General features: G+C 44.2%; 2 long non-coding RNA genes across 2 annotated transcripts in view; one reads left to right on the top strand and one right to left on the bottom strand.

The window, feature by feature from the left end:
• Positions 1-26,105, top strand: part of LOC138283420 (uncharacterized) — a 136,854-nt gene that overhangs the window by 39,409 nt on the left and 71,340 nt on the right. The gene's annotated exons all lie outside the window — the stretch shown is intronic.
• The window catches only part of LOC138285569 (uncharacterized), a 45,644-nt gene continuing 35,838 nt past the window's right edge, over positions 16,300-26,105 (bottom strand). Inside the window, exon 3 of the long non-coding RNA XR_011201614.1 lies at positions 16,300-16,491. This is a non-coding gene — a long non-coding RNA (uncharacterized lncRNA). The remainder of the gene's footprint in view (positions 16,492-26,105) is intronic.

Consider the following 26,105-nt stretch of genomic DNA (forward strand, 5'->3'; position numbering starts at 1 on the left):
TCCATGATCCTAGACATGTTACATGGCCATGTTCAGAGTTACCATTGTGACGCTACATATAGGTAGTGACCTATATGTAGTGCACGCGTGTAATGATGTCCCCGCACTCACAAAGTCTGTGGAATTTGCCCTGAACAATGTGTGGGCACCTTGGCTAGTGCCAGGGTGCCCACACACTAAGTAACTTTGCACCTAACCTTCACCATGTGAGGGTTAGACATATAGGTGACTTATAAGTTGATTATGTGCAGTGTAAAATGGCTGGGAAATAACATGGACATTATTTCACTCAGGCTGCAGTGGCAGTCCTGTGTAAGAATTGTCTGAGCTCCCTATGGGTGGCAAAAGAAATGCTGCAGCCCATAGGGATCTCCTAGAACCCCAATACCCTGGGTACCTAGGTACCATATACAAAGGAATTATAAGTGTGTTCCAGTGTGCCAATGAGAATTGGTAAAATTAGTCACTAGCCTGTAGTGACACTTTTAAAAGCAGAGAGAGCATAAACACTGAGGTTCTGGTTAGCAGAGCCTCAGTGATACAGTTAGGCACCACACAGGGAACACATACAGGCCACAAACGTATGAGCACTGGGGTCCTGGCTAGCAGGATCCCAGTGACACATATCAAACATACTGACAACATAGGGTTTTCACTATGAGCACTGGGCCCTGACTAGCAGGATCCCAGTGAGACAGTAAAAACACCCTTACATATACTCACAAACAGGCCGAAGGTGGGGGTAACAAGGCTAGAAAGAGGCTACCTTCCTACACCCGCCCAACAAAAACAACAATTTAGAAAGAAAAAAGTGGCAGCAGTCACAGTCCGACATCCCACACAGGAAGAGGGTCCTCTTGAAGAACAAGAATTGGGCTCTAGCCTTGCTAGACAGCGCGGCAGAGGTCACAATAGTTCGCCGGAATCTTCCAGAGCATCTGGAGGTGAAAGCAACTGATGACTTTATACAAGTAGAAACAGCTGACATGCGTGACTCCAAGCCTGATAGGGTGTACAAAGTAACACTACAATTAGAAGAGACATTGAACGCACAATAGATTAAATCTTTTGGATCACATAGTAAAAGTGTATGATGTCTTGTTGGCCGAACAAGATTGGTCGCCTGACTTTGTCCGTACCTGCCCATATGGAGAAGATGTCATTAAGCCTTCTTTCTCGCCCCTTGTTCCAGAGGAACTAGCTGAATCCTATTCCATTGAGTGGGCTCTAGCACAAGCACCTGCATTATACAGAAATCACGTAGGATGGGATAAGGAATCCCCCTACCATGTAATTCCCATTAAAAGTAAACCTCAGCCACAACCGCAGTATCCTATAAAACATGAAGCAAAAGCACCAGTGAGAGAAATACTCATGCAATTAGAGTACCAGGGTGTGATTGAACCCTTTGTCTCGCCAATGAATAACCCTTTATTCCCCGTAGCTAAAGCAGACCATTCATACAGAATAGTCTTATACTACAGACATCTAAGTAATACACATACCTATGCTATACAAAACTCACATAGCGCTGCACTAATGAGCAACATAGTGTGTAAAAAATACAAAACAACACTAGACATTTCCAATGGGTTTTTCTGCCAGAATATAGCCCCTGAAAGCAGAGACTTAAGCTTTAGCGCACTAGGCTCTCTAAATTCTGTAGTTTACCTCAGGGGTATAAGAACAGCCCAGGACTGTTTGCAGCTCGTGTCACTGCCATTTTGCACGAGATCGACCCTGAAGCATTGTCCTATGTAGATGATATATATCTCACGGATGATGAATTACTACAACATTTAAGACGGGTAGCCCGCATTGTTGTAGGGTTTGCTGAATTTGGCTACAAATTTAACATAAAAAAACAAAAATAGCCTTCCTCAGTGTCCTGTTTCTAGGATATGAGCTGTCAAGTGAAGGGAAGAGCCTAGCGCCACAATTCTTAGAAAAGTGCGCACAGTTACAACCACCGAATACGATTAAAAAAACTCCAATCATTATTGGGTTTCTTAAATTTTGGCAGAACCTACATTCCAGATTATGCTACGTGCATAAAGCCTTTATATGACCTAATACATCCAGATTTTTCAAGTAAATTCTGGACAACTGAACATACACGTATTCTTAGAGAATTGCAGACAGACATGCTTACAGCACAACATTTACACACCAGGGACAACAAAACACATTTGGTCATCCGAGTAATAACTGGGGCCATCGGTTTCACCTATGTGACATTTAATGAAGTTGAGACAGTCCCGATTGCATACAAATCACATTTGTATTCAGCAGCTGAACAACGCTTTGCTCCCACAGAGAAAATTCTCACTGCTGTACAAATGGCTATCATTAAAGAAAGACCTCTTGCCCAAGGAAAACGCATTATTGACATTTCTCCAATCCCAGCCCTAGAGGCTGTTACAAAAGCTAGCGTTCCGAACGCAAAAGCACTACATCCACGTTGGATACAATGGGCTACGTCTCTGACAGCCACTGATGTAGACTACATTTTCAACCCAAAGTTACACACTCAGGAATTCCTACAATATGAAGTAGAATATCCAGTTCTAACAAATACTTTGCCTTTTGATCAGTATCATAGAGTCATGTACACCGATGGCTCTGCACAACCTGCATTTGGAACTAAACATCAATATTCTGCTGCTTGCGCAGTCGTAAGTGGCTATATGGAAGGGGATCAATTTTGTCCTCTACATACCTTTACACAAACTCTAGGGGATTGTACAGCACAATTGGCTGAGCTAAAAGCTCTGCTGATGGCACTGGAACACATGGATCCGGCACAGCCTACGCTGATTGTTTGTGATTCATATTATTGTGTCCAGTCCTTTGATGAATACCTGCCTTATTGGCACCAGAATGGGCTCAGACTCCAAAGGCAACACCATTAAACACAGTCTACTGTGGGGGAAAGTAGCTTACCTGAAAGAGACGCTACTGAATGTCAATGTTGTACATACACTTGGACACCAGTGCGTTGGAATACATGTTGCTGGAAACGCATTGGCTGATGAAGCCGCAAAGTCAGCAGTGGCAGTAGCCACTGTAGCTACAGTAACTCGCTCAAGTTCAAAACCAGACACAGACATTTGGGCTGCTGTGAAAGCTACGGCTGATGGTACGCCCCTACCTAAAGGATTTCCTAACAGATATCATTATCATATGGGAAGTATGCTGAACGCTGAAGTTAAGATACCAGGCGTAGGCATACGAGACAACCCTAACAAAGATATAAGACCACAATTGATTAAAGCAGCACATGAGTGGGTAGCATCTGCACATGCTGTTGTGGCGGCTACAATCTCGATCTTACAGGCCCGTTATTGGTGGCCAGGTCTCTACAAAGAAACTAAGCAGTATGTCCTTTGTTGTGACATCTGTCAACAAATCAAAGTTTCCACTGCCAAACGCCCGCCGCAGACACCCCTCTTAATTTCAAACAAACCATTACAGTGTGTGTACTTGGACCACTGCGGTCCCCTAACACCTGATAGTGCATACACATATATATTAGTTGCTGTTGATTCATGCTCCAGATTTTTATGGGTGTGGCCACAACGCTCGGCTGATGCTCGGATTGTTATTAAAGATTTGCAAGTCTTTATCAGTACATATGCAGTTGCAGCCTTCCATTCGGACCAGGGCCCTGCTTTTGCCTCAAGGTATTCAGGGACACCATGGCTTTTTTGGGGGTCCAGCTCCAGTACTTGTCTCCATTTCATCCCGAGGGAAATAGTATAGTGGAGCAATTAAACCGCGATTTAAAGCAATCCTTAACAGCCAGAGTCTTAGGTATGTGTCGTAGTTGGCTTAATCACCTGTATGGAGTCCAGAGAGCACTAAATAACCTGCCTATAAGGTCCCTGTGGGGTTGTACTTCATATGAGTGCCTGTTAGGAACTCAAAGGATCTTGATGGTCCTGGGGTTGAGGCAGCTGAAACACCTTTGGACATAAATGAACGTGTCACTGTCTTACAGGAATTGCAACAGTTCCGTGATGATAATTCTTCCAAAAGTGCCGCCTCCACAGGAATTAAGGATGTGCCAGTAACATCTACCGGCTGGATTCCCAGAGTTGGGGATCTTGTACGTCAAAAAAAGTTGCAGTGAAAAAGGAATTTGGCCCTTCCCTTCCCACCAGTTCCTGTGCTAGCGATACACGGTACCAGAACTGTTATTCTACCACCGTTGGCAGGTCTATTGACAATGCAAATTACACCATGTGGCCGATCCTGCACAGCCAACCAAGAGGAACATCCAGTAGTTCCCGAATTCCTCTCACTACTGGCAAAGAAGTTCCACTACAAGTTGTTTACACAAACACCGACACCTCTTCGAGCTTGGGGAGGGTGGAAGATGATCTTGCATTAGTTCCACTATCGTCAACTAACTTAGAAACATTTGACCAAGTCAATTCGACTTCAAGCCAAACGGATGGTGCTGTCTTTAGTGTGCCACCGCAGGAAACACCAACTCCACTGCTGACAACGACTCTGCCATTTGCATGAACTGCCTCTGGTTATTTTGCTGACTTCAACGATGATTTCTCAGACTCATTCACCTCTTCAACAGCTGATTTGTCACTTGCACGTAAGCTAATAAACTGGCTTAATGAAACGTATTTCATTTTTCCATGGAACTATCTATGACTTTTTCTGACTGTCCTAGCCTTTCTACTTTGGATTTGTTTTGTTATTACCTTTTTCTTATTAATACATGGTAATTTTCTTCCTGAAAGATCAACAGTTGAACAGGTGGAGGAGGTTTTGAAACCACATTTTTCGTTACACAAAGTCCGAAGAGATTTATCCTTTGTGAACATTTCCGCAGTGCCAATTCCTGATGGGATTGTTTGGGACAAAGTAATGTTTGATATATATGGTCCCGCGGAAATTATTCAAATATTGTATGTGTTCAAATTATCAATGAATGATCAATAGTGATACCAGGCATTGTATCTGATGATTGGGATGTGAAAACAGTTGATTCTATGATGACAAAATTGCAATATTATACTGTCTTTAAAAACGAAGATGTTTACCAATTCAAAGAAAATTATGGTGATATGTTTTGCTATAATTATTATGGGCACCACTTCATACATAGAGCGAGCAGTCCCAAAATGGTATTTAATTACACGCAATGGGATCACTGTCCAACTCCACCGCAAGGCAGTTCTAAAACATATTCTGAACAGTTTGCATATTTTTCCGGGCACAACCAAAAGAATGCGGAGTCATATTACTTTAAGGTACCACCTACTAAGGATATGCACATGTTATTGACCAATACGAAATTAATATATTCGGAATCCTTTGTTTCCCGGCTATCGATAGAAGGCTATGAATATTGGTCCAAATCAATTGATCTGAAAAGTGTCTGGGAAACACCAAATTGGCAAATTAAGGGAAAAGAAACCTTGTTTAGAGCATGTCTTATTCCTGTTCAAATTATCTTCTTAAATGAAACAGTGCAACAAACAAGTTGTTTAGGCTTAGCAACAATCAGGGAATTAAACATGCCCAGTATACCTGCCCCTGCAAAATTTTACAAATGACAAAAATATACGAATGCAACTAAAGATGAGCTTGATGAGTGGGTCCAGAATGGTACGTTTAATGCTTCACTGACACGTCCAGGCTGGTGGTTATTGTGGCCAATAGATACCAATGGGTGTCATCAATGTTTTATTAACTCCTCAGGGGTTTTAAGACGCGTAGGCCAGACCCTCGCTATATATCTCCAGAGCATGCAGATATCATTACAACATATAGTGTAGGAAAATTACGCCAACAGTGGCTAAAATCATCCTCACTGAACGCGGTTAAAGAACACCTCAATCTCCTGTCTAACTCCACTGACTTACAAGATTTCTTGTCGGGTCCCAGAATACCACGTAGGAAGAATTTCTTATATGCAGTATATAATGAAATATGGAACCTTTCCCAACAAGATGCTGCTGCCCGGTTAAGGCAAATAGATCATGAAAATCTAAACAAGCATTGGCATAGCCAATAGGTCTCGCCTTTAGGACTATATAAGAATTTAGACATGCAGCACATTATCCTGGGTGCTACAACATCTACTGTTAATTCAAGTGCCACTGGTGAACGGCCCCACACACCAAAGGTTGAGCTTCTGTGCTATTTAATTAACACTGGAAATGTAATACTAGCTTGTTATAAACAAACACAGACAAAGCCAATAGGTCATGCCAGCATTTGGAGTTCTGAATAAAGAATTTAGTGAAACGTGAGCTGCTGTGGAAAAAAAAAAGCAAACAAAACTAAAAAAAAAAGATTGCTTTCTCTTTTCAATAAATCCATGAAGGAAATAAATTAAAGGGTGTTGATTCTTTGTGTTTTTGAAATTAACAATAGATCCCTCATACATTACAGTGCTAGCACTGCATAGTAGCTGCCATGATACACAGTGCAGCCAATTGAAAGAGGTGAGCTATATTTTAAAGAATTATTGAACGGACCTTATTACTTGTTTGAGCTGTTTTATTTTCCTAATTGATGTTTAGGGGATAAATTGCCGCATGATTTAACTGTGGGAGAACTGGATGAGGTAAAGGTTTGGGCTACGGTTTTGGAGTGGGGCAGATTGTTTTGGATTGGAGTGGGGAATATTGGAGTGTTGGAGTGGTACAGATTGTAGCAGGGCTGATTGTTTTAGATTGGAGTAGGGCATACTGGAGTGGGGCAGATTGGAGGGAGGCAGATTGGAGTGGGGGAGATTGCAGTGGGGCAGATTGTTTGGGATTTGAGTGGAGGAGATTGGAGTAGGGCAGATTGTTTTGGATTGGAGTTGGGCAGATTGCTTTTGATTGAAGTGGGGCAGATTGTTTTGGATTGGAGCATGGCAGATGGGAACAGGGCAGAATGGAGTAGGGCAGTTTGGAGGGGGGCAGACTGGAGTGGGGGAGATTGTTTTGGATTGGAGTGGGGAGAATTTTTTGATTGAAGTGATACAGATTGTTTTGGATTGGAGTGGGGAGATTTTTTGGATTGGAGTGACACAGATTGTTTTGGATTGGAGTGGGCCAGATTGGAGTAGGGTAATTGTAATAGTATTTATATAGCACTTACTAATTATCCCTTATTAGTGAAATGTAGTAGTGTTCTAGCAGCTTAGGCTCATAGAGGTAGCTATAGCAGAGCAGCTTAGGCTGAACTAGGAGACATGCAATGCTCATGCAATACCGCTTAAAGTTACACAGTACTTATACACACGTAAAGACAATACTCAGTGTTACCAAAAATAACTGTTATTTATTTGGGTGACACAGTACTAAAAATGTCTTAGAGGAAATACTCCTTCTGGAGATAAGTATTATACACAATATATACACTAGATACCAAAATGAGGCAAATAATTAGACCTAGGATCTTGCAAACAATAGGAAATGCTATAGAATGCAATGGGAGAAAATAGGTCTAGGGGAAACACAAACCATATACTAACAAAGTGGAATACGAATCGCAAATTCCCCCCCTAGACAAGTGTAGTGTGTGCAGAATTGCTGGGCGAGTAAGAATACAGTAAAGGTACGTAAATTACCCCACCCCAGAGCCCAGAAAAGCAGGAGTAAAGTACTGCAAGTTTCCTTAGGACACACTACACCTCTTGATTGGAATTATTGCAAGAACTAACCAAGTCTGCAAACAACAAACAGTGGATTCCTGGACCTGAAGACCTGCAAAAGGAGACCAAGTCCAGAAGTCGAAAGAAGTTCCAGGAAGGACAGGAGCCCCTGCCAACCGAGATGAGGGTGCAAAAGAAGAGTCCCTGGTTGTACGAAGACTGCAGAAATGCACCCTAGGAAGATGCCAGCGGGTTCCTGCATGATGCAAATGATGGCCCACGTCATGAAGTTGGATGCAGGCCAGTTTTGGCACTGGATTCCTCCAACAAGCCTTGGTTCCGGCAAAGTCGCATTTTGCGTCAACTAGGGGCTATCTGGACAGGCTGTGCATGAAGAAATTTTGCAAATAGTGTACAGAGGCATCACGAGGTGAAGAAGACAGTGCACAGGGGTACTGTTGTTCTGAGGTGAAAGCAATGTCTTACCTCCTCCAAATTGTGACAGCAGGACCTCAGGACAGTCTGTGTCAATGGGGTCCACGCTCTGTGTTCCAAGGAACACACTCATCGCTGTGAGAGGAGTCCAAGAGAACCGGTTGTTGACTTTGAAGGTGCCTGCATGAGCAGGGGAGTGACTCCGTCACCCCACAGAAGATTTCTTTGGTCCTTCAGGTGCAGGGTGAAGACAGGGAGTCTGTTGCGATTGCTGGCTGGAGATGAAGTTGCAGAAGAAAAGTATTCCTTGTGGATACTTTTTTGCTGTTACAGCGGTTCCTGGAGCAGGCTGCAGTTGATCCAAGGTCAGAGGATGAAGTAGTAGTTGCAGAGGATTCCTGCTGGAAACTTGCAAATAGAATCTGAAGAGAACTCTCAGGAGAGACCCTAAATAGGTATTGACCTACATGTAGTGCACATGTGTAATGGCGTCCCCGCACTCACAAAGTCCCGGGAAATGGTCCTGAATTATGTGGGGGCACCTTTGCTAGTGCAATGGTGCCCTCACACTTAGTAACTTTGCACCTAACCTTCAGCAAGTGAAGGTTAGACATATTGGTGACTTATAAGTTACTTAAGTTCAGTGAAACCGGCTGTGAAATAGTGTGTGCATTATTTCACGCAGGCTGCAATGGTAGGGCTGGGGAAGGGTTTGTCTGAGCTCCTTATGGCTGGCAAAAGAAATGCTGCAGCCCATAAGGATCTCCTGGAACCCGAAATGCCCTGGGTCCAGTGTGCCAATTAGAATTGGTAAATGAAGTCACTAGCCTATAGTTACAAATTTAAAAGCAGGGAGAGCATTAGCACTGAGGTTCTGGTTAGCAGAGCCTCAGTGACACAGTCAAGCACTACTGACAACACACACATTAGGCCACAAACTTTGAGCACTGGGGTCCTGGCTAGCAGGATCGCAGTGAGACAGGCAAAATACACTGACATATAGGTTTTTATCTATGAGCACTGGGGTCCTGGCTAGCAGGATCCCAGTGACACAGTACAGTAAAAACACACGGACACACACTCACAAACAGGCCAAAAGTGGGGGGAACCATGCTAGAAAGAGGTTACTTTTTCACAGTGGTGTTCTAAGGTGGGGTGCCAATTGTGGGGGGTAGATTGTTTGGGATTGGAGTGGGGTAGATTGTTTGGGACTGGAGTGGGGCATTGGTGGGCTACACTGTATGTTTTGATTAAAAAAAAAAGAGAACCATGGTCTACCCACTGAGGCAACAGCCTTCTAAGTAAGTACTGGGAAGAGGAAGACCAGAGGAGTTAATGCAAGAGTAATGGAAATAAAGAGGAAGCAGAGGCAAAGCATTAATCCATGTGTGTAACAACCAATTGTATTCGCACACGTTTTGTTATTTTGTTGGTCACTTGCTGTAGAAAATGTGCTGTGTGTGCAAAGGAGAGAGATAGTGTGTGTCAGTGTATGCGTGTAGGGAATAATGTCACATAAACATACATAGGAAGTAGCTCTCCTCACTTAGCCACTTTTGAACACCCCCATCTGAAATCCTTATGTGCCTTATAAAGTGCCACCATGTCACTCGAGCCCCTATAGATCTGCTTTAAGCACACAAAGGCTAGAGTAGAATTTGGAAAATACTGAGGCAACACAGGGAGGATGCCTTGTGCATCAAAGGTTTAGGGAGGACCGCAGACTGACACTGTGCATCACAGTAATCTCAGGTGCACCTCCATCAGACAGCAGTTCCTTCTAATATGCTACCACCACCTCGTGCACAACTGAACGATGGTACATAGTCTCCAGCTTTTTCCTAGCTGTCCTAACTCTTACTCCCCTTCAAGAGTCCCAGGCGTTTTAAAGTTGTTTCTCTCTTGATCTGCACCAACCTCTATTAAAATAGTTATTTTCAAACTTTACATCTGAATCTTGCTTGCTGTACATGACCACGGCTGGGGAAAAGTTTTAACGTGAAGGATAACTATATTTAGTGGCAGATAGAGCAGGAAAGGCAACCAGGCACCTCTGAGATGGCCCAGGGTGGTGGTATGTAGGAAGAACACAAGCTGACATTCTTTGTGCATGATTAATGGCGGTCAGGGGTGATGTGGGAGCAGCAGGCATCTCTGGTGTTGAGCCATAGGCCTTCAAAACAAGCAAGGAGATAAATGTTTCCGAAGCCTTGCATGAACACGCCCCGCTTTTGAGTAAAGATGCTACCCAGTCCTAGACGTCTGCAGTGGGTGTAGGTAATGTTTACCCTGTCTCCGTGAACACCGATAACTTTGGGATTCTATGTTCACGGAACCCTTAAACATTTCCAAAGGCTTTCACATAATGTTTACTTCATCGCACACCCTGAAATGAAGTAAAAAGAATTACATTAAGCTTTGATGACATTTAATTATAGACACAAACCAATGAGTTACATCTGAAATAATTCTGCAACGCTCTCGCAAGCACACAGCTTTGATATGATGTTTACTTGTCAACATACTCGGAGGCACATGTGCTAGCTTGTCACACAACTTGCATATTACAATGCATGGGGCTTCCCTGGTAACACTAGCTACGCAAACATTTTTCCCAGAAGAGGAATTATCAGAGTGACTAAAGCCGAAAACAGCACAAAAACCGGCTACTTACATTTGCTATAGATAGTAATGCGCTCACCTGTAAGTTATCCTAAACCTGTGCTTGGTAAAGTGCCACAAAATGTGTATCTTTCAAAACAAAGAGCTTGCGATGTCACTTATCACCTGCAACATATTTCCAGTCCCGTTGAATCATTTGTATGAATCCCGTTTGAAGCAAACCCTGTTCATTGTCTGGTGAAAAGCAAGTACCCTCATCCTGGGTGCTTTCATGGGATAATCCGGGTGTTATTAGGGTGGCTCTTGATGTATGCTTCACGCATTTCTCTAAACAGTAAACACTTCAAACATGCGAGTTCACCTGCAGATTCTTGTCTTCATAGCAGGCTTTGAAAGTCTTCTTGCGTGGCTGCAGCAGAGATTGCGCAGCCACTAACTACAAATAATACAGCTAATTTCCTCAGGGGCTTTTGCGCTGACTTTTTATTTCCTGCTTTTTATCTGTTTGTGCCCATAAAATACCTTGGTCATCATCCCAGTGGCCTCCTGCTGGTGTGCTATAAAGGCGAGTGCTCCTGCCAGGCGCTGAAGAGACCCCCAGACACTCTGACAGTGCAGGTCAACAACAAATCGGGGGTCATCCCTGACCCACTGCTCCTCTGTCAAGGAGTTAGTGTTTCAAAAAGCGTTGAGAAGACCATGGGGCCCAATGCAGCGCTAAACCACATCTACAAGACAGGAAATAGCGGGGTACAACCGAGGTGGAAGAAAAGAGGAGAGTTAGGTGAAATAAAAACTGGCCATTTTCATGCGATTAGCCTAAAGTTGTAGATACTCACAGATGACTATTGTGTAGTGTTGTATTATGAGCACACACACGTTCAGATAACGTACTTGTCAGTGGCCATATGCAGACACGCACACGTTGCACACACGTTCTCCTTATAGGGTGTCTACTCTGAAAAGTGCTGCAACATGTGGTTGTTTCGGTGTACCTTGCTTTGCCAACATTCGTGCACTGTCGATCAATCCTACTTAAAAGTGTCAGACTGTGTAGTGGCTCATGCAATCAGGTAATGGGCTAGAGACAAAACGACGCAGTTGGAACCACAAACTCTCACACTTCACTTTAGTCCTTCTGACAGTAAAGAGTGTTGAAAGGGTTTGTTACACCTCTGTTAGGGGGCCAACATTCATCAGGTGTCTGGGGCGGGGAGAGCTGAGGGGGGAGTGATGGACACTCGCTGGGGTGTGAATACCTCATTGTCCAGATTCCTACAAGCGTACGTAAGCCCATCCCAGTGCGCTATGTGCAACAGTGACATGGTCTGGGTATGTTTGTGCTGGTCCAAATGTAGAACTGCCGCCAGAGGTCAGGCCTCTCTCACTGCCAGATGCCACCCTCGTTCTTTATTTATAATGTGCTGACGGGTTATAAAAAGCCAATATTCGGTGTGAGACGCATTAAATAATGCCAGTTAAGGAGTGTATACAATAAAAGATAATGTCTGCCTGCAGACGTGGCCAGGTCAGGGAAAGTCTTGTGTGATTTATGTGCGTAGGAGAGAGGGTGGGGGTGAGGGGTGTGCGAGGAGCAGTTTTACAGAGATAGCGGGATGCAGAAGGCCTGTGAACTATTCCCTGTCTCAGAATGAAAATTACTTCCATGCACTTCTGCCTTTCCTGAGGCTGCTGCTTCCACTGAAAAGAAAAAACAGATAAAATTAAAATACTTTGTCGACCCTTCCGCAGAGACAAGACTGCAGGATGTTTCCTGTGGAGGGCTCTACGGCAGCTAGCAGTGTTAACTTTCTGCTGGATTTATAGCATGCGCTGGGCAACTTAAAGCAGATTTGAGGAGAAAAGAACAATCTTCACAAGCCTGTTTATAGGGGAAGCCTGGAGCAGTGATCTGGATGACGAAAGCCCTGTTAACAGAAACAGACTGGAGCCAGTAAGACATCCAGTGCTCTGGTCAAATGCTATTAGCCTAAGAAAAAAGTAATTCCTAAGCACATACTACATAGGCACAAGTGGAAGGGTACAAATACTAGGGTCATGATCCAGGGGAGTGTACAACTGTGGAAAAGGTGGGACAAAGAGCAAGGATTGACCACTAGGAAACAAGGATTTTTTAAGGACACTGAAACAAACCAGTGAAAAAGCAGAGACCCCACAAAGAAGTACAGAAGTATATACTAAAGTATATACAAGAGATCTCGAATGCTCGACCTAAAAAGGCATTAGCTGTTGTGCATAATGGGATTAACACCTTGTCCGACCATATATATATACACAATTAACAACATTGTCTCTTCTGCTATAGACATTATACAATCTGATTTGTCTTCTTTATACCATGGACAGAGTCAGATCAGGTCCATTATGCAGTTTGGTTGGACACTCCAAACATTGAAGGCGGGTCGTGTTCCATGGCAGCACGTCAGTGAAAGGGAGATATTTTCTTCTTTTAATCTAACGCGACAACAACTAATGGCTAGGAAAGAAGCGACATATGTCATACTTAACATTGAGAAATTAGAAACGTTGCCTTTTACCAAGGCAGAAATACCATTGGCTGAGTGGGGTAATACATGGGGTTATTAATCTGCCTATTTCAACACTACAAATCACCTCCTGTTTAAAACACATTCCAGTAGGCAGATTTGAAAAGCTGGGAGATAGTTACATCTATGCGGTGTGGGAGCTTCCCTTCTCGTACAAATGCTTCAATGGCATGAAAGAGGTCTTTCTTAGCGGCAGTGAATGCAAGACTTCAGTCAGCCATTTGATGATTTGTAAACAGCTGTCCTTGCATGGGGCGTGTAACGCCTCGGCTGCAAACTTGGCTTGTTATCTTAGGGGAGTTCCCGTGATTAGACCTACGTTCCAGGTGCTCTCAAATGGCAACTACGTCCTTCTCAATAGTGAAGACTGTTGTGGCATGCGAGCCGGAAAAGTTTACGTTGTTTCGGTCTCTAAGGTCGTTACATGCTGCGGGAACGTACTGTTTCCCCCCACTAAATTTAAGGAAGTAGCTGATATCTGGCCTTACATTGCTACTTCAAACGTGAATTTTGACAAGTTAAGTAGACTCCAGGCTTTATTGTTTCAAAAGCATGTGGCCCTTACATCTGCACGCGAGACCTACGCACTTCAAGTGGCAAGGTCATCAGCAGAAATACAGTCCCTGTTAAATACGAACTTTCCGAGACACTTTTGTGAACTCAGAGGACGAATATTTAATGCGTCCAGCACAACTGGAATAGCACATTTTTTGAAAGCTGTTGGTTCTGGTTTTGTTCACACCTTTTCCTCCATATTCGGTTTGATACCTTCAGCTATCCACTCAATTTTCAGTAGTATTTTTGGGGGATTTCCAATAACTTTGGCTTTATTAGCTGGCATCCTTGCTGTTGTTTATGCACAATGGCTGTCCCGCTGCAACATGGACAAATGACGGCGCTCCCATCAGCGCAGCTGTGTCGTGAACGTATGATGCAGTATTTTGGAGCTACACTTTTGGAGCATTTGGAGTGTGGCTGGTCTTTGTCATTCAGACCGGTTTTGTATTGTGTGCAGCCCGTGTTCCGGTGCCTCTGGTGCTCTTTCGAACATGCACTGGAAGTTTGTCTTTCACAGCAGCGCCCCCCAGCAATAGATGCTGATCTGTTGATGTTCTCGCTGAGGGTTCATTACCAGACATGCGCACTGAGGCTGCGTTTGCTACGTGGAGCTAATTATGAGTTACCCTTCCTGGAGGAAGTTACCACCAACTCATCAATGGGCACTCCACGGGACGCTGCCTTGGTTGACACTGGGGCCATGGAACACACTTGCTCCTTGATCATTTTTGGCGCGGACTTTCAGGATCTGTCACCTGCCGAAGTGGAAGATCTCCTGTTCTCCATGGCTCGTACTTAATTTGGAACTTTTCTAAATTGACATTATCATTGAATTCGGTTATAAGCCACATGCTCATGTTTTAAATTGCCAAGTAGTATGCTTGTGTGTCCTTTTAACTTGTCAAAATTGTTCTGTTTTTTATATATCTTAGGTTTAGTTTTTCTTAAGCAATGACATTTTAGTTTTGGCTTTCAACCACTTTAACCAACAAGGGGAGGGTGTTGTGTAGCCATTTTAGCTATAGCTCTGTGCACGTTAGTTTAATACACTAGGCCGCTGTGCACTTTGACCTAGATATATTTTATTCGGCTTTGCATTGTTATTTTTACAATAACCAGTTTTACGGTCTTGTTTTAATTTTTTCTATCTAACTGTTTTGCTTAGCCCAGCACTGTGTTCTCAAACAAGACATTCTTGATCACTTTGGGCTTCAGTCAAGGCTACAGTTTGGTACATTGCCGGTGAATGTGGTAGAAGTTTAGTGTAGGAAAGTACCATCTTGCCTGGCATGTTACCCCCATTTTCACTGTACGTATGTTTGTTTTTGCCCATGTGTCACTGGAATCCTGCTAGGCAGGACCCCAGTGCTCATAATGTATGCCCTGTATGTGTTCCCTGTGTGGTGCCTAACTGTATCACTGAGGCTCTGCTAACCAGAACCTCAGTATTTATGCTCTCTCTGCTTTTTAAAATTGTCACTGCAGGCTAGTGACTAATTTTACCAATTCTCATTGGCACACTGGAACACCCTTATAATTCCCTTGTATAAGGTACCTAGGTACCCAGGGTATTGGGGTTCCAGGAGATCCCTATGGGCTGCAGCATTTATTTTGCCAGGGAGCGGAGACAATTCTTACACAGGACTGCCACTGCAGCCTGAGTGAAATAACATCCACGTTTTTTCACAGCCATTTTCACTGCACATAAGTAACTTATAAGTCACCTATATGTCTAACCCTCACTTGGTGATGGTTAGGTGCCAAGTTACGTAGTGTGTGGGCACCCTGGCACTAGCACTACTTTTCCTATCTTCCCATCTACTAATGAAACTAGGGGAATCACCACGTACCCACTATTCTGTCCCTCCCAATTTAGCTGTCATCCTTTTGCAACATGCTATTATTACCTGAAAAATAAGACACATCAAAAGCAACAACACAATCAAAGGCAAAAAGGCCTTGAACAACCCCAACATCCAGGACGGCACCCATTCGAACCAGCCCTCGAACCACCCATCAGGGGCACCCCCCTCATCGATCATTTTCTTTTGTAGATCATGCAATGTCTGAATGGCCTGAGTTAATGTCCCATTGTCCGCATCATTGGCCGGCACATAAGTACAACAGGCCGATCCAATCTTCTTACACACCCCTCCTTCCATGGCCGTCATTAAATCAAGTACATATATGTGTTGCATTACCATCAGCCTAAGGGCTCGAAGTTCTTCCTTGATAGCATTGAACCCATCTTCAGTTGCATTTAGGGTCTTCATCAATTCAAAGAGTGTGATCTGCAGCCAGTGTGCAGTTGCCTTCGCCTGAATGAATGGTAGGATGCTACCAAAAAAGATTTGGGCATCATTAAATAGTCTATGTTCCTGTGGAACCTCTTTCCACACTTCAGTACCAAGAAACTCAGCAGCTCGTTTTGTCCGGTAATGGTGAAGCAAGGTTGTTGGACGGCTCATGGGATGGTCATGTAACTGAGCGATGTCCACACCTGGTATTACCATGGAGGGGGTGTGCAAAGTCACTAGGGAGCAGAGCCCATTCCAGTTCGGGGGTAGTTGCATGTGGAGCCGGGCCCCACACATCCAGTAGTGATCCATCAGGCTGGAGGTGCCGCCCTGCATATCAGCATTGTAGGTGGTCATGTTGCAGTTGAGGTTACTCCCCACCTTCACTGTCCCTTTCCCTCTGAAACAAAGAGAAAACTGTGTTAATTTCATTGCTATTCTCGGGTGTATGGTAGTCCCTGTCCATGTATATCTCTGTATGTTCGCATCCCATATTTCCTGACGTTGGCCTATTATCTTATTAAAGCTTAGTGGACCTTGTGTCTTGGTACCATTCCACAATGATATTGCTCTACATGAGAACTTTGCCTCGGTATGCCATTTATCATGGGCAAATACTGATCCTGTGATACTAAGAACTGGCCTGCCTGCGCAATCAGGGGGCAGGGGTTTAGCTAAATAGTTACTACATTCAGATGATGGGTAAGACCTTCCAAAAATACCTCGACGTAATACCCATTTTTCCCAATCTGGGTGAAACATTGTTTGCCCTGCTTCCTTCATTCTTGATATCTCTTCCATTATCTCTTGTTCTTCTGTCAGGACTTGTAGGACTTCTGGGGTGGTGTCAAATCTAGTTGTGTTAACTCGTGCAGTAGCAGGACTAACGTGAGTTGTCTGTAGCTGTGCTCTCATTCTGCATACAAATAGGTGCAGGAGACAATGTGTAATGTTTGGGGATACCTCTTTAGGGAGATGCGATTTATCTGCTCCAGCAGCATGGGGGTGAAAGAGCATACATAACAACTGGTGTTGGATGTGGATGTGCCTATACTGTGCAGGTGCTGATACCACACATTGTCAAACAAAGCAATATGGAGAGGGTGATGGTCAGTATCATTATCAACAGTTCTACGCATGCGTGTAATAATTGATATAGGATCAAAAAAATTACAATATCCAAGGGCTAAAAGCAACAATATCAGTGCAACGAGGAGGAAAAACAAACATAAAATACATAACTTAAAAGAAGAATTGTGTAAGACTGAAGCTTTAGAGGGAGGCTTTACTTTGGTTGCTTCTCCGGTTCTCCCCCCTCTTTTTCCTGCTCGGTGTCCAAAGGGATGGATGGCATGATTGGGGCCAGGCGGATATCCTGGCGGTGGTACCATGGTTTGTGGCCTTGGACTTTCACTGCTGTAGTCGTGCTTTCTGTCACTGGGAAGGGTCCATTGGATTTGCAGTCCTTCCACTTTCTGACAAAATTGCGAATATATACTAAAGTTCCCAAAGGTAATGGTGTTTGTTGATCTTTTACAGGAGATGTGTTGGCGCGCTTCTTGGCTACACGTGTAACCTGTTTAGAGAAGAACTTTGCAACTTTGGTTAGCTCAGACATGTATTCATTCATTTCAGTTTGTACAACTTCAGGTGCACTCTCAGTCTCCAATTTACGTCTAGTTGATGGCAAAAATGTGCTCATTGTTCTACCTGTCACTATTTGATGGGGATTTAAATGATGATCTGATCCTGGGGTATTTCTCAAAGCAAAGAGGGCTAGTGGGAGACAGTAGAGCCATTTTGTTTCAATGTTACACATAGTTTACTTATTCTGTTCTTGAGGAGGCCATTAAGGCGCTCCACAGTTCCATTGCTTTGCGGATGATAAGCTGAAGACAATTTATGTGTTATTCCTAACAAGGTGGTGAGGTGAGAAAAGATAATATTGATGAAATGGGTGCCATTGTCAGATCTGATCCCCTCAGGGACACCCCACCGCGGTATTACCTCACTGATCAACAAATTAGCAGCAGATTTGGCATTACAGTGAACACAAGGTCCTACTTCAATCCACCTTGAGAATGGACAGACTACAACTATAAGATAGCAATAATGATTGCATCTGTCAATCATATAAATGTAGTCAATGTGCAGTTCCTTAAAGGGACCTTGTGGGCGAGGTATTGTAGAAGCTATTACCTCAAAGGTGGGATTTGGTGAATACTGCTGGCACACTGTGCAGGTGTGTATGTACATTGTAATCATCTCATGTAAGTTAGGGACAAACCAGTCCTGACGTATTTGGAGGGACATATGGTCTCTAGCAGTATGTGAAGGCAGATGTAGCTGGTTTAGAGCTATCAGTGGCAATGCTTGGGGCATGACAGGCTTACCTGTTGATATTTGTCTGTATATTAAATCTGTTCCTGTCTGTGTGCATCCTCTGGCTTCCCACAACTGTTTCTCATGCTCTGGTGCATTTTCTTGTATCTCTCTTATATGCAGGTGAGCTGTCTCTGTGTAATGTCTGGATGCATTCAAAGGGTCTGAAGATGTGAATGTTTCACTAGCTAACAAAATTGTGGTATGTGTATCACTAAGAGGGTGTGTTGCTGCATCTTTGGCTGCCCAATCAGCCAGGGCATTTCCACGGGACACAAAATCCTCAGCATTAGTGTGGGCTGCGCATTTCACTACTACAACTGCATGTGGCAGTGTTAAAGCTTGTATCAAGTCCTCTAAAAGGGGGCAGTGCATGACAAGGCTTCCATCAGACTTGAGAAATCCCCATCTATTCCACAGCATAATGCTGGAATGCACTGTTGTAGTGACCTAGGCTGAATCAGAGTATACTGTTATTATTTTTCCTTCCCCTTGTTTGAGGGCTGCCAGTAAAGCTACTAATTCAGCAGCCTGGGCTGAATATTGAGATGGCAAAGTTATCTGTTCAGTTATCTGCAGTGTGTCTGAAGAGTTGTGCTGCATCGCTCTGACCACTGCAACACTTGTATGTCCTACCCCTGTGTCCTGATCTATTGTGGAAGATCCAGCCACAAAATATACAACACTACCTGGAATGGGGTCTTCTGTTGCTTCGCTACACTCATCTGGAGTATATGTGGCACAATCATGGGCATCATCATCAGTGTCTGAAATGGGGTGTGCAAAGAAGGTAGCAGGATTGACTGTGTGGCATTTAACCACCTTTAAGGATGGTAATGATAATATTATCTCATAGCCTGATAATCTCTGTGTTGTTAGTGTTGTTTTAGCTTTCTGAATTATTGCAAACACAGCATGTACAGCATACAGTGTCAAGGGTGCACCCATGACAATGGGAGCACTTTTCTCTACTGCAAAGGCTGCTGTGGCTAGTGCTTGTTCACAAGGGTAATGACTTCTCATGACAGAATCAAGTAGGCCACTAAAATATGCAATTGGTTTGTGGCCTAAAGGATACTTTTGGGTGAGGACAGCCGTCATTACCTGGCCATTACAGTGGCAAAAAAGAAAAAACTCTTTGTTATAGTCTGGTGTTCCTAACACTGGTGCATTTGTTATCTCTGTTTTTATCTTACTGAAGGTTTCTTTAATCTCCGTAGTCCATGTTATCCTGTATTTCTGTGTTTTCGCCTGTTTGATAGATGCAAGCAGTAGGGATATTAAAGTACTGTAGTCAAAAACCCATTGTCTGACATAATTACATAAGCCTAGGAACTTCTGCATTCCTTCCACAGTCTCAGGTTCTGTCATCTGCTGAATGGATTCTGCTCTCCCGGGCATAACTCGGCAGCCTGATGCTGACAGTAGTTGCCCCAAGTATTGAATTTCTTCCTGACAGTACTGTAATTTGTCCCTGTCTACCTTGTAACCTCTTTGAGCAAGGGTGCACAACAGGGACACAGTGTCCTTTTTACACTGCTCTTCTTTTGGACTACAGATCAGTAGTACATCAACATACTGCAACACTTTGCTGTCACACTGAAAATTGGTGAGGTCATTCTTGACCGTCCTGTTCAAGACACTAGGGGATTCACAGTACCCTTGAGGTAATATGGAATACAGATACTGTGAACCACGATAGGAAAATATAATCAAATAATGAGTGTCTTGGTGCAGGGGTATGCTGAAAAATGCATTCTCCAAGTCTATGACTGTAAAGTATCTAGCATCTTGGGGTATGTTGGTTAGGATGATGGAAGGGTCAGGTACTACAGGGAATTCTGGTATCACTATGTCATTAAGGGGGCGCAGGTCTTGAATCATGCGCCACAAATTTCCCTTGGCCTTCTTTATAGGGTAAATTGGGGTGTTGCAGGGGGATACACCTGGGTATATGACTCCCTACTCCACCAATGCCTATATAACAGGTGCAATGCCCTCCTCTGCTTCTTTGGATAGAGGATATTGACTCACTCTTGGCAGTATTGCTCCTTCCTTCAAAATTATTCTGAATGGTACTGCTGTGCGGACGAGGCCTACATCATAAGGGCCTTTTGTCCATAAGTTAGAGGGTACCTGCGCAAGGTCATTATCTTTGATAGGACTGGAGACATTTATTGGTATCACAGGCCTTGTCTCCAGTGTGGTGCATAAAGCTACACTGTTTTGAAAAACAATCTCTGTCCTTCTAAAGTCATCAGCAAACAACTGGTCATCTGATATGTCACCCAACTGCATGTTAGGATCATAAAAGATGACACATGCCCACATCACACCAGTGTGGTCACTTGCCATCAGTGTCCCATAGGTGGGGGACACTTCTAGAGCCTCTATTTCCAGAATGAGGTTTTTGTCTAATGTTTCAAAATAGGGGCCCTGTCATCTAAAGAGAACGTTTATGGGTAATTAAACTAGTTTCCATGTCAGTTCTGGTGTTTCTGCTATGATGGTGTACACTGCTCTAGTAAAGGCTAAAATGTCTACAGGTCTGGCTCTAACTTGGTTGCCATCTGGGGGGGGCGGGGGTGTAACCATTGTCATGATGCGTGTCCTAGATACTCCAGGTGTTGAACATATCATAGTCCCATCCTCTTCAATGTGAATAGTCATATTTAATTTTGCCATGAGATCATGTCCTAGCAGATTAGCTGGTGCATTTGAGGAGAATAAGAAACATCCATCAACATACCTCTCCCCTATTTCCATCTCCACAGGTTTAGTGAATGGAACCCTCATTACATCCCCTGAGAACTCCTGTGTGTCCATTGATAAATTTTACAATGACAGTCCCTTCTCACGGATACAGGACCTAGTGGCCCCAGTGTCAATGAGAAAGGTGTACTCCTTGTCATTTATGGCTACCATCACAGTGGGTTCCTCATCTGGCCTGTGGGTTACCGATAAGACTGGACACATGAGACTTCTCCTTGGGCACCTTCATCGGGCATATCCTCCCATGTAGTTTTTCTGAAATGGGTTCCCTCCCCTGACACTTACCCCTCCTTGTAAGTTCTGGCGCTGCAAGGTGGGCTGCACTGTCTGCTGTGGCCCATACTGTATTTGGGGCACTGATTGCTGTAACTGCTGAGGCTGTATCTGTGGTTGAGGCTGCAGTTGTATTTGGGGCTGTGGGAGATATATCACTTGGGGACTCGTGGCAGGTTGTGCTACAATGCCAACCGGCGGTACCATTTGTTGGCCATAATTTGCCCTTGTCTGGTTGCTAAGTTCATCTTCCTTTTTAAACCTCCAGTCTCTAATGAAATGTCCTGTCATTTTGCAATAGTGGCATGTCTGTCCACTCTGGAATGTGTTTCCACGAAACCTTCCTCGCCCTCCTCTTCTATTATTCCTGTTATTGCTTCTCTGGGCATACTGGTAGGGTTGCATTGGGGTGCCTGAAGGAGGCATTCCCAGGGACACTGCAGCTAACTGGGTGGGGGCAGTGGCAATTCCTTCCTCTGTTTTCTTGGCTAGTTTCTGCTGGACCAATTTAGCTGCTGCTTTCTCTATTTTATCTTTCTTGCTCTTTTCCTTTTCTTGTCTCTTCTTACAAAAATGTATTATGTGTGCTTGTATCTCTGTCCATGGTTTGGCCTCCAAGGCCACTATATTATCTAATTTATCCTGCCCTTCAACTGCCAGACCCTTTTTCACTATATTGAAAAATAGTATTGCATTCTGTCCAGTTACATCCCAACTCTCCCCCACTTCCTGTGTCCATTTTTCCTTCATTCTGCTAAGGAATTGGGCTGGGTCCTCATTTGGCTGCATTGTTTGTGCCATAAGGGACCCAGTGTCTGGCCTGTCTGGATACATTTTCCTCAGTTGTTTCCAAACAATTCCCCTTACTCTATTAAAGGGTGCCCCATCACATTTTGGGTTAGTCAATGTCACATCCTTTACTCCTGCCTTTGTGAACAGTGTGTCTGTCTCATCTCCTATAAGGGAACTTAGTAAACTTTTAATCTCCCCTATTGCAAGAGTAATCCCTGCAGTATGTTTCTCCAGAGCTGCTATCCATTTCCCAGCACCCTCAGCAAGTTGTGGCAACTGTTTTTTAAAGATTTTCTTTGTCCATCTGGGGCCATGGTATTTATTGAGGCGCCCCTGGGCCCTTGAATATCAAGGGTAGCTGTGACAGGACTGTAGTCCTATTGCCAGTAGGGTGACGCGAGTCATACTTACAAGCATATCTCTGCCACACCCTTAAACTTTTCTGCATATAGGGATAATCCCAGTAAGGATCCCCTGCACCCTGAAAAATGCACATTTCTGCATTAGCCATGTCTCGGGGTTCAAAGGAACCCTCTCGCGGCCATGGTGTCATCTGTGATGCCAATCCTTCTGTCCAACCTGCTAGGTTGTCAGTAAAAGGGACAACATTATACCAACTATTTTCATACTGAGCTACTATTTCATTGGGTGTCAAATTATTGCCAGGACATACGGGGAATGCACGTGCCATGTCTTTTCTCAGTGTCATTTTTCCTGCCATATCAAATGTTCCCTTTCTCTCATATGGGTGTGCATGCACCCCATCAAATACTAATCTCTGTAATTCTCTTGGCTTCTTTTGTAAAGTCTGTCCTGTCTTATTGTTTTCTTCTCCCTCACAGGCATATTGTGACTGTTCCTTGTTATGGTCCTCAAGAAGGGACATTCTTTTAACATGTTCAGTGATGTCATCTAATGCCCTTTCTGATCCTTTGTAGGATTTTTCTAAATCCATATCTTCTTCACCTAAGCTGCTATGTGTGGAGATTGTGTCATCTAGTCCTTCTTGTTCACTCATTTGTGGGCTAGTGAGAGCCTTTGACTGCCTCAGGGGCCCTTCCTCCTTTTCCCAAGTCACTCTTTGGTCTACTCGTCCATCTTCCTGCTCTGTATCCCACTTGCCTACGCTAGTGCATGAACCTCCAGCACTCTGTGGGAGGACTTTCTGGTTTGAAAGCTAACCTTCTTGTCTCATTTTTAATATTGGTACTCGGTTTTTTCAAAACACCTTCCTTTTTTCTAGCCCCCTCCATTCTCTGTACCCCTCTTGATCCCTCATTAGGTATACCTTCATTCTTCCTAGTGGGGGACATCTCGTCCTCTAAATGAAGTGTAAATGTGGCATCTACTGTCCCTATGTATTTAGTACTCTCCCCACCTGACATTTCCCGTGGTGTACTGGCCATTTGAGGACATGGAGATGGGTGAACATATTCTCTATGTTTAGAAAAAGATTCTAATGGTGGGCTATACTTTGGGTCTGTATATCCCACAGCAGGGGGATGTGAAGAGGTGGGTAATGAGTGTGGGGCACCAGGTTGCAATGTATACATGCCCTGTACCTTTGCACTGCCTAACCTTAATTGCACATCTTGATAGGGGGGGGGGTGGAGGAGCCGAAGGGATGGTTTGAGGCTTTGTATTTGACTCATTCATGTTTGTTTCACAAAAGACCCTCCATTGGTCTAGTGTGATCTTCCTTTTCTCTAGTTTATTTCCCTTGTATTTACTCTGTAGGAAGGTGGCCATGTGTTCTATTATTGTATTATCAAATGTGCCCTCTTTGGGCCGTGCATGTGCAAGTTTTAATGTTGCTTTGTGCCATTCCTTACAGTATTTTCCTATCCTGTCCCTGTCTCCTGAGAACACTTTAACCATGTGTTCTAAAGGAGACCCCATGTCTGTTTAGTGAACTTAATCTTTTGTACTATATGTTTTACACTCTAAATGGACTTCTATTTACTTCCTAGGGTATTTCCAGAATTCACATAAACTATTATTAGGCTGTGAAGGTGAACATCAGATGTGTATATATATAGTGAGTAGGTGCATTTATGTGTGGCCTAAGTGATTTGTTTGCCTGACACAACAAACAATAATGTTATTGTGATATATATATATACATGCTTATAAATTACTCATATCCTAAATTCCACACTGGGAGGTCCCTAATAAAAGCATTCAGTAGGAGGTCTAATACTAAATATGAGTCTGTTAGTATTGCAGGGAATTCATGTGACTGTTGCCCATGGTTCCACTGAAAAATTGTAGTAACTTCAATATATTCACTTTCCGGCCACAAGGTGGCACCAGTGTCACACATGAGAATTATTTTTTTATTAGCCTTCAAAGGGATACTTTACTCTTGGAAAGAAAACTGCAACAGGTTTTGTAGATTTCAAAATAAACTCTTTTATTCTAATCATGCGAAGATCCTGTTCACATCTATCTGAAAGGTAGTTAAATATATTTGTATGTATAGTAGCCGATAATTCTCTTTCTATTTGTATACCTTCAATATATGTGTGTATGTCCCAGTCTATACTATTTGGCGCCAGGGCAAAAAAATTTTTTTCTGTTTGTTTGTTTTTTTAGAGATGGGGAGCGACCCATCAGACAAGGGTCGCTCCCCTGGGGGGCAAACTGCGTTTAGACCATTTCTGCCCCCCTTGGTTGGTCGATTTTAGGTCAATCTGCCCCCAAGGGGGCAGAAACCACTAGGCACCGGGGATTTGTTTTTTGGCGCCAATGTCACGCAGGGGGAGCGACCCCGTAGGCAAGGGTCGCTCCCGGGGGGGGGGGGGGGGGGGGGAGGGTTGGGGGGGCAAATTTATTTTAGGCCATTTTCGGCCTATTATTAGGCCGATCTGCCCCCAGGGGGGGGCAGAAACCTCTAGGCACCAAGGCAAATTTTTTTTGTGTGTTTTTTTTTTTGTATGTTTGTTTTTTTAGAGATGGGGAGTGACCGATCAGGCAAGGGTCGCTCCCCTGGGGGCAAACTGTATTTAGACCATTTCTGCCCCCCTTGGGGGCAGATTGGTCGATTTTAGGTCAATCTGCCCCAGGGGATGTCCCACGTCGTGAAGAAACTTGCAGAGGTATTCCCACGCAGAAAGACCACAAACAAGCCTTGCTAGCTGCAAGGGTCGCGGTTAGGGTTTTTGGAAGCTGCTGTGGCCCAGGAGGGACCAGGATGTCGCCACATGGATGAGGAGACAGAGGGGGCGCCCAGCAAGTCAGGGAGCCCTCACAGAAGCAGGCAGCACCTGCAGAAGTACCGGATCAGGCACTGAGAAGAGGAGTGAACTGGAGTCCACCCGAAGTCGGAAAAGGGAGTCCCACGACGCCGGAGGACAACTCAGAAGGTTGTGCACTGCAGGTTAGAGTGTCGGGACCCAGGCTTGGCTGTACACGAAGGAAATCCTGGAAGAGTGCACAGGAGCCGGAGCAGCTGCAAATCACGTGGTACCCAGCAATGCAGCCTAGCGTGGGGAGGCAAGGACTTACCTCCACCAAACTTGGACTGAAGAGTCACTGGACTGTGGGAGTCACTTGGACAGAGTTGCTGAGTTCCAGGATCCACGCTTGTCATGCTGAGAGGAGACCCAGAGGACCGGTGATGCAGTCTTTTGTTGCCTGCAGTTGCAGGGGGGAGATTCCGTCGACCCACGGGAGATTTCTTCAGAGCTCCTGGTGCAAGAAGGAGGCAGGCTACCCCCAGAGCATGCACCACCAGGAAACCGGCGAGAAAGCCAGCAGGATGAAGCGATACAAGGTTGCAGTAGTCGTCTTTGC

Source organism: Pleurodeles waltl, chromosome 3_1 (genome assembly GCF_031143425.1).
Source record: "Pleurodeles waltl isolate 20211129_DDA chromosome 3_1, aPleWal1.hap1.20221129, whole genome shotgun sequence".
Taxonomy (NCBI): Eukaryota; Metazoa; Chordata; class Amphibia; order Caudata; family Salamandridae; genus Pleurodeles; species Pleurodeles waltl.